Source organism: Camelus ferus, chromosome 13, assembly GCF_009834535.1.
Source record: "Camelus ferus isolate YT-003-E chromosome 13, BCGSAC_Cfer_1.0, whole genome shotgun sequence".
In the NCBI taxonomy this organism is placed as follows: Eukaryota; Metazoa; Chordata; class Mammalia; order Artiodactyla; family Camelidae; genus Camelus; species Camelus ferus.
In genome coordinates, this window is record NC_045708.1 from 67,880,943 (window position 1) to 67,891,485 (window position 10,543).

Sequence of the window (10,543 nt, forward strand, 5' to 3'; positions counted from 1 at the left end):
GAGAGTGGCCATCCTAATTAGTGAGAGGTGATATCTTATTGTAGTTTGGACTTTAGATTTGCATTTCCCTAAGGATTAGTGATGTTGAACATCTTTTCATATGCTTGTTAGCTATTTGTTTATCTTCTTTGGAGAAAGATAAAGCTTTGATCCTTTAAAAACTGGATTATTTGGTTTTTGTTGTGAATTGTAGGAGTTCTTTATATTCTAGATACTTGTCTCCTACCAGATATATGATTTGCAAATATTTTCTCTCATTCTGTAAGTTGCATTTTTACCCTGTTGATTGTTTCCTTTGATGAACAGAATTTTTAAAATGACAGACCAGTGTCCTTGATGTATGTTGATGTGAAAATCCTCTACAAAAAACTATGAGACAAAATTCAGTAGCATATTAAAAGAAGTACATACCATGACCAAATGTGTATTGTACCTGCAATTAAAGGATTGTTCAACATAGGAAAATCAATCAATGTGACATACCATGTAACAGAATAAAGGGCAAAAACCACATGATCATCTCAAGTGATGGACAAAAAGCATTGGACTAAATTCAACACCCTTTCCCGATAAAAAATACTCAGTAAAATGGGAACACCAGGAAACTACCTCCACATAATAAAGTCTATATATGTAAAACCCACATGTAACATCTCACTCAGAGGTGAAAGACAAACCTTTCAGTAAAAGATCAGGAATAAGGCAACAGTGACCACTTGGCCACTTCTATTCAACATAGTACTGGAAGTCCCAGATAAAGCAATTAGAGAAGAAAACTGAAAGGCATCCACTTCAGAAAGGAACAAGTAAAACTATTCCTGTTTACAAAGGGCGTAGTCTTATATGAAAAAATTGTAAAGACTTCACCAAAAAAACCTCTGTTATAAGTAATAAATGAATTCAGCAATTTTGTAGGACATAAAATCAACATGTAAAAATCAATTGCATTTTTATACACTAACAATAAAACCAATCCAAAAAGGAAATTAAGAAAACAATCTCATTATAATACATCAAAAAGAATAAACTAATAAATTATTGTATATGAATATAAAAACAATTAATAAAATTAAACCCAGAAGGCAAAAGACTTATACACTGAAAAGCACAAAACTTTGATAAAAGAAATTTTAAATGACAAATAAATGGAAGACATTCCATGTTCATGATTATAAGACTTAATATTGCTTAAATGTCCATACTACCCAACACGATCTACAGATTCAATGCAATCTCTATCAAAAGCCCAATGGTGTCTTTTTCAGAAACATTAAAAGCCAACCTAAAATTCACATGGACTCTCGAGGGAATAGCCCTGGCAATCTTGAAAAAGAATCAAGTTGGAGGACTCACACTTCCTTGTTTTGTAGTATCTTTGTCTGACTTTGGGATCAGGTACTGCTTGCCTCATAGAATGAATTTGGAAGTGATCCCTCCTCCAGTTTTTTTTGGAGGGCTTCAAGGGGATTGATGCTAATTGTTCTTCATTTCTTACTTTCCCATCAACAGGGCACAAGTGTTCCCTTTTCTCTATGTTATTGGCCAACACTTATTATTTGTTGGCTTCTTGATATTAGGCTGTTCTGATAGATATGAGGTTGATACTATGGTTTTGATTTGCATTTCTCTGATGATTTGTGATGTTGAGCATCTTTTTATGTGTCTGTTGGACATCTGTACATCATCTTTGAAAAATGTCTATTCAAATCCTCATTTTTAATCAGGTTATTTGGTTCTTAGATGTTAAGTTGTATGAGTTCTTCTGTATTTTGGATACTAACCCCTTATCAGATATATCATTTGCAAAAACTTCTCCCATTCAGTAGGTGGCCTATTGTTTTGTGGATAGTTTTCATTGCTGTGCAGGAGCTTTTAGTTTGATGTCATCCCTTTGTTTCCTTTTCCTTTGTATTTCCCGGCTGAGGACATATGTAGATAGTTCTGCAGTTCAATATGGAAAAACGCCTTACATTCGTATATTTTTAGTTTCCCCAGAACTATTGCCCACACTAACATTCAGTGATTATCAGAAGTACCCTAATAGAAGAAAAACTGAAAACTGAGAGAAAATGTTTGATGACTGACAAATTTTTAAAATTTGTTGTTGGTTACGATTGCTTTGTACATTTAAATAAATATTTACTTCTTGATTTTTATTTTCTGCAATCTTTGAAAGTGGACTTCCAAAATATAAAAATGCAAGCCCCTCTCCCCAAGTTCTGCATCCAGCCCAATGAAAACCAATGGAAGAATGAGCCTCTAAATGATAGTGATTATTTTGACCTATAAAATTATGTTTTATAAATGTACACTCACAACCTAAGTTGTGGGGCACCTTTGGACATGAGAGCTCTTTCTGACTTGGGCTCCAGGACAGGCCTGAATGTTACTGTTTGAAGTGACCCCCACATTAGTCAGAGGGCTGGAAGCAGTGGGGAACATGAGAATGTTGCTTAGCATGTCATAGACTAAAGGGACATGCAAGTCTCTCGGTGTCATGAAACGTCCCTCTCACCAAGATGAAAGATACAATGTAGAGCCGCCCTCAGAGGTGGGACTGGGTCGGAACAGGGAGGTCCTCAGACACCTCGCCGTTTGCTCTCTTCCTGTCAACCTGTAAACAAGAAGTGTCCTCTTCTTCCTGTTAAATACATTAGTCCTGGATAGGTAGCTTGCTCTAAGGTGCTACGTGCGTCCTCCCCTTCCACGTGGAGACAAACTGCTTTCTGCATCTCTTCTCCCTTCTTTAATGGTTACCCTGCAATCCAATCTGTGTCCTGTTCCCATCAGTTTCACTAAATCTGTCCTTGTCAAGTTTGCTGATCACCTTCCTTTGGACTCCTTCTCAGAATACCACTGCATATAATCCAACACTCAACAATCTCTATCCCATTTCCTGAGAATTTCATCCCTTGCTTATTTTTCTCCAGATCACACTCCATCATCTAACACACATACGGACTTTTCTTTCTTTTTTTTTTTTTTTTGGAAATTACCTGATGACTCAAGTAGACAAGAGCTGTTCACTTTGTTCACTTCTGGATCCTGAGCCCTTAGAACTGTGCCCAGCACAAGGTAGGGACTCCACAAATATTGGTTGAATTAATGGGACATCACATTTTCCTGGAACTCCGAGAACCTTTTCTGGCCACTTCTCTCACCTCCTTCATGTCCCATCCCACCTCTGCTGACCCCTGAAATGTTAGTGTTCTCAAGGCTCCGGCACACATCCTTTGCTTTTCTCATTCTATCCATTTTACACATCATGTGGGCATCACTAACACATAAGTAGTTTGGTTGTCTAACAATCCTGTCCACTTAGCTGGGCATTCGGGCCTCATTATGGATTCTGCAACTAGGTTTTGAGACTCAATCCTCACTCCTCCACTATGGGAAACCTGTTTCAGGCCTGCACCAGGGTGAGAGCTCAATGCTCTCCTTCCTCTGATGGCAGCTTCCTCACTGAATTGTCCTCCTCTTAGGATGACACAGGTAAGGAAGCAGAAGTGCTACGTGAAGGTGACCAGGAATATAGATTTGTCACCTCCTCCCTCTCACATATTCTGCTTATGAATGCATGTTTTATCTTTCTTCTTGCCCATCAGATAAAATTATACAAGTTAACAGAGGTTACCTTAATTCTGTACTGCTATGGCATCTAGTTTCTAAAGGTATGTGGTGAATTAGGGACAAAACATGTTTCTTGAGAAAATTCTTAGTATATAATTAAGACTGGAACTCCTGTCTTGGCCAAAGTAGAAGCAACTCCCCTTCCTGTTGGGCTGTTACTTTCTTACAAGTCTAATCCCTGTGGTCCCTGGGCCACCTGCACCATCTGCTGTCACTGTAGGCTGTCTGCTTCTCCTCCCTTGCAGGCTTACATCCGGGCTGTACAGTGAGATCTGAACCCGGGACATCTAGATGTGTTATAGACCCCATTCCTTCAAACCCTGGTCCTTTTAGACACAGATGGCCTGGACAGTGAGGATCATGGGAAAATCATCTTTGCTCTTGACTTTTAATTGCCATGTTAATTCAACTTTTGTGACATATTCCTGCAAAATGTAAAACTAAATTATAGATAATGAAGTTAATTCTCTTACTTTAAACATATTTCTGTGATCAGTACAAATAGATTTCTATTTCAGGGCAACATTTTCATCTCATATTTAACACTGTGAAGAATAACACAATTTAGTAAATATTTTATTTAACAGGTGAATCCAGGGCTTTGTATGAAGTCCTATAGACACTACCATGAGGAAGTAATGGACCAGAGGCTAGTTGGCGGGACAACAGTACAAAGCATGATCAGTAAAGGATGCCATGGATGCAGCCCAATTGGACACGTAGATGAAGTTTCATGGTGAGACAACATCTAAACTGTAACCTATGAGGTCGATGGGAGATACCAGTTAAAATGTGTGGAGTTATGAGGTTGGATATAAGAGCTTTGAAAACAGGATTCCAATGAAGGAATATACTTAAATTGCATTCGTTCACAGAACTAGAACAAATCATAATAAAATTTATATGGAATCACAGAAGATCCAGAATTGCCAAAGCATTACTGAAGAAAAGAATGTGGCTGGAGGAATAACCCTCCCAGACTTCAGACAATACTATAGTTACAGTAAGCAAAACAGCATGGTATTGGTACAAAAACAGACATATGGATCAATGGAATAGAATAGAGAACCCAGAAATGAACCTGCAATGTTTTAGTCAATTTACCTTAGACAAAGGAAGCAAGAACATACAATGGAATAAAGACAGTCTCTTCAGCAACTCGTGTTGGGAAAACTGGACAGCAGCATGTAAATCAGTAAAGGTAGAACACTCCCTCACACCATACACAAAAATAAACTCAAAATGGATTGAAGACTTAAATATAAGACAAGACACAATAGACCTCCTCAAAGAAAATATAAGCAAAACATTACCTCACATACATCTCAGCAATATTCTCCTAGTGCAGTCTACTAAAGCAATACAAATACAAGCAAAAATAAAGAAGTGGGACCTAATTATACTTACAAGCTGTTGTACAGCCAAGGAAACCATAAGCAAAACAAAACAACAACCTACAGAATGGGACAAACTATTTGCAAATGATGAAACTGACAAAGGCTTGATCTCCAGAATACATAAGCAGCTCTTACAACTTAATAGGAAAAAAAGAAACAACCCAATCCACAAATGGGCAGAAGACCTAAACAAGCAGTTCTCCAATGAAGACATACAAATTATCAATAGGCACATGAAAAAAAATGCTCTATATCACTAATTATGAGAGAAACGCAAATCGAAGCTACAATGAGGTATCACCTCACACCAATGAGAATGGCCATCATTCAAAAGTCCACAAATGATAAATGCTGGAGAGGCTGTGAAGCAAGGTAACCCTCCTATAATGTTACACCATTGTTGGGAATGCAGTTTGGTGCAGCCACTGTGGAAAACAGTATGGAGCTTCCTCAAAAGACTAGGAATAGACTTACCATATGACCCGCAATCCCACTCCTGGGCTATATCCAGAAGGAACCCTAATTCGAAAAGACACCCCACACCCCAATGTTCACAGCAGCACTACTTACAATAACCAAGACATGGAAACAACCTAAATGTCCATCGACAGATAACTGGATAAAGAAGATGTGATATATTTATGCAATGAAATACTATTCAGCTATAAAAAATGACAACATATTACCATTTGCAGCAACATGGATGTCTCTGGAGAAGGTCATTCTAAGAGAAGTAAGCCAGAAAGAGAAAGAAAAATACCACGTGATATCACTCATATGTGGAATCCTAAAAAAGAAAAAACAAAAAAGACAAATGAACTTAAATATAAAAGAGAAATAGACTCACAGACATAGAATACAAACTTGTGGTTGCCAGGAGGGAGTAGGGTGGGAACGGATAGACTGGGAGTTGGAGATTTGCAGGTAATGACAGGTATATATAGAACAGACAAACAAGTTTCCACTGCATAGCACAGGGAAATATATTCAAGATCTTGTAGTAGCTCATGGTGAAAAAGAATCTGAAAATGAATATATGAGTATTCATGTACGACTGAAAATTTGTGCTATACACCAGCAATTGACACAACATTGTGAGCGGACTATAAGTCAATTAAAAAGACAATAAATTGTATTTAGTAAAGCTTTAGCTGCACTAGAAACATTCATAAAGGTTTGGGTCTAAGTTTTGGGCTTTGAAGATTGATTCTTCACTGACTTCTAAAAAGCATGAGCTTGACCGAAGGAAAATATAGTAAATGTGATAATTTTAGGTACACTGACTTTCTCTGTTAGGTGAAATCAATAATTTTGATATTACTCGAGTCAGAGTCTACACTGAAAGTAGAACCAGCAGATTGGAGACTCCCATTATTGAGAAAAAGGGAGGGGGAGGATTTAGAAATTCTAAATTAAAGTTATTTTTAATTTAAAAATTGGAAACAGTTTTCAATTATATTTAAAATTTTCAGTTTAAAGTCTAAAACTTAGATGGGCTCAATGTTGAAATAGATTGTACCTTGACCTAAGCTTATTTTCATCTGACTGCATTTGTTTAGGGGACCAAGATATATGGAACTGTAGCTGACTGGTGGAGATAGAGCTGCTTGCTAATCTCAGCACTTGCAGTGGGATCTGCGTGGTGTCTAATTCCGTGTGCCCAGCCTTCAGGGTTCTTCACATCATGCCCTAACTCTCCTTGTCTCTGACTCCCACAGAGCGATCCACTGCCTCAGCCAAATGTCATAACTCTACCACACTTTTCACGTGACGGTGCTTTTAACAGTTCTGACTTGGCTTGTGTTGGTCCTTCCGCCTGCACGATCCTCTCATCTCCACTGATCTACATTCTACAAGTTCTGTAGTGCCCAGCTATTTCCCCTACTGCCATCATTTCTTATTCAGATGTAGACTCCTCTTGCTCTGTCTTCAAAACATATTTGTTTTTGTTAACTGAATTTACTCCTTTGTCTTTTACACTATAGCTTTGGTTCCACTGCTGGCAGAGATGATAAACTTGGTCACAGTTTTATGTTTATTTTAGTGGTGTGCCCATCCAGAAAGTCATTTTCTTGAGGACAAGGACTGTCACATGGAACTCTGCATAAACACAAGTAAATACACTGCCTGGTATTTAGCAGACACCCAATGAATTGTTGTTGAATTGAATCAAATAGCATTGTGTTTCTAATATTGCCATGATAAATAAAATTTGCTAAAGATATAATGCCCTGCTTATTAGTTCACACCTACTATGTACTAGTCCTTGAATGAATGCATTAAATATTGATTGAATGAATGAATGAAAGAAGAACAAAGTTCTTAGCCCTTTGCTCTAATACACTTTCTAGGGTGACTCTAAGAATGACTTGTGGACCCTTGCACTGGCCGTGCTTCTGAGTAGCAATTTTGCCTACAGTAGCATGGGCACCATCAAGCAGGTGGACGAAACCTCCAAGTTTTACTGAGATCACAGTTATGGCAACTGAGACTGTTTCCTTTTTCCTGGGACTCAGTCATCATGGTTGGAAAGGGGACACTAGGCAAAAGTTAATATTTATAAAAATTTTTATCAGATCTGAAAATTAACAGTGTAGAACTCTTCTCCTTCCTTAAGCTCAGTTCCTAGCTCTGTGACTCAATTAACACAGCCAATTAGGGCAAAACCTTCCTTGACACTTGATGAAGTAGGAGATTCCACCGAGTTTTTATATTTTTCCCCAGGTTTTGCTGGGACTCTCTGGATTTCACCCTGGAGATGAAAATAGATGGACACCCCATCAATGAAAATGAGTACCGGAAGAGGCTTTGAAGCTGCTTCCAGGTACCAGAGATAGCCTGGGTGGTGGCTGGTTTAGTAGTGGATAGGATCACGTGAGCACCATCACTCAGAACTTGACTTCAATCACAATTGACCCTGGACTGAGAACCGTGCTAATAGTGGTGATGGTTAAGTGGCAACTGGTGACTGATATTCTTGGGTTATTGCTTGTAAAACTCCTGTGCTGGATAAGCTCACTGAAGAAAATTGTACTAGTTAGGGTTTTCCAGAAAAACAGAATACACACATACACACACACACACATAGAGATATTATGTATAGGAATTATATATAATTATAAGAGTTATAAGAATTGGCTCATGCAATTATAAAGGCCAAGTAGTACCACAATCTGTCTGCAAGCTGGAGAACCAAGAAAGTCACTGGTGTTATTCAGTCTGAGTCTGAAGGCCTGAGACCAGGGATTGGATGATGTCCACCCACATTCATGAAAGTGGATCTTTTTACTCTATTGAATCAAACATTAATCCCTCCAGAAACCCCCTCACAGACGTACTCAGAAATAATGTTTTACCAGCTCTCTGGGTATCCCTTAGCTCTATCAACTTGACTCATACAATTAACAATCCCCAAATTTGAGAACCAATGTTGGGGCAAATGACTTTATACCAACTGACACCCTGAAAATAATTTTCCAGGTTACCGTCAGTGCTGTAACTCCCCAAGGCTCACATACATACGTTCCGAATTTGTGCTTCTCCTATTCTGTACTGCCAAAAAGAGCTCATCAGAGCAGGACTTAATACATATAGAATCTCAAGAAGTAAAATAACTTCACCTAAAAATACATTTTACAAAGCATATTTTGGTAGTGCCTGGACAGTTGCATTTTCCCGAGAAAGAATATATACACACCTAAATTTTCATCCCAAAATGACGTATCCTTGCAGAAGACTACCGAGCCCTTCACTTTACTTTCCCTAGGACCTAACTCTTCATTCTTAGAGCCTTATGCATTGGAGTATCATTTTGTTATTTACCGTAGTGCATTGTTGTATTTAGCACAGTGAGCAACTGATGGCACCTAAGAAGAATATTCATTTTTGTTTACTCATTCATTTATTCCAACAAAAACATTTATTAAACAGTTAAACACCAGATAAGTACCACAGAACGACTCTGTAAGGCACTGTCAAGTGTGATGAAATCTGATACAGATGAGAAGTGAGTTCCAAATTATATTTAGGTTGACCTTACTCTCCGGAGTTTTCTGTAAAGTGAATTCCCAAACACATTTATGGTTTCTATGTGTGTGTGTGTGTGTTTGTGTGTACACATAAGCTCTGATTTCTATATTTGTTCCACTCTTATCCACATAGTATTTTCTCAAGGAACATTGTATTCTTTCTGGCAGTACTGTATTACTTTATTTTAGGGCCCTTCATTTCAGCCATGGAGACAGTAGGATCATGAGGAATTATGACCATGTTTTCATTAATCTCTCATTCAATACACATTTAAGAAACCCTTAATTCACCAAGCTCCATACCAGTGCTAAGAGAGACAACCATGTGTTTCTTCTCTTCGGCTGCCTGTCTCTCCTTCTTCACTTGAAGTACTTCCTTGACTCTTGGCTGGTGCAGAAAATGATGTTCCTTCTCTTTGCTGGATTAGCACAATTTCATTTGCAATAACGTGACACTAGATTGGGTTAAAGGAAATTTAAAGGCATAGGAGCTGCAATGATGCAAATGTTCCCAGAAACAGTCTTGCATGAAAGCTGTCCATTCAATGACCACGATTTTGCCATGTCTGCAGGTAAAAAATCTCCAAATCCAGAATTCCCACATGCCCAGAGTGTATCAGGCAGTTCTTTCTAAAATGGAAGGTTTGTCCTTGACCAGCTAACAAGTGACCAAAATCTCTGATTCCATATCGATAAAATGCCAGAAGACATGCTGAATAGTAATTTCCTGGGGCATGTAAAATTTTTCTAGTCCTGTTTCTTCACCGATGCAAAAAAGACCAAGACCACAAAAGAAAGGGTCATTGTCACTGGGAACCATGAGTCACCCATGTCCTAAAGCTTGTCTCTGTGCTCAATATATCTGGTAAACCTTTGGTTATACTGTGGGTTCATCAGTATATGGTTTTCCCATAATGCTTTAAGATTTGACTCCCTAACTTCTTCAATATAAAGCCATACGGGAGGTTGGCTGGAATGGGATCTAAATTCTCCTCCCAGATTTATAAAGCTGGGGCATTAGGAGGAAACGTTTTCTTCAGGGTCAGCCCCATCTTGGGGGAGTGCTTTATGTGCTCCCCTGTTGTAGACACTGCTGTAGCTGGAATCAACTCCTTGGAATCCTACAAGCTAAACATACTGTCTAGCTCTGGGCCTTTGCACGCAATGCACAGACTTCTTCAAGAGACACTCTTGCTTCCCCCTCTGGTCCTCCTTGTTTGCCAGCCTCCATTCCTCTGTATGGTCTCCTACTTCCTGACTTCCTGAGACTGGGTGAGGGGACCCTCATCTCTGCAGCCATTGTGCCTTCCTGTGCCATTCCTATCAGCAAGTCCCATACAATCATAAAGTTGAAGGTTCCCTGTGCACGTCTGTCTCCCCTACTATCTCTTGATCTCAGGGATTTGGTCACTGTCATGTATCTTCAGTTCTCAGAGCAGAGCCAACCACGTACGCAGCTGGTGTGGGTTGCATCAGCACAGGAACAAA

General features: G+C 38.8%; 1 pseudogene; it reads left to right on the top strand.

Moving 5' to 3' along the window:
• Positions 1–8,901, top strand: part of LOC116668108 — a 69,537-nt pseudogene extending 60,636 nt beyond the window's left edge.
• The last annotated feature ends 1,642 nt before the right edge of the window (positions 8,902–10,543 follow it).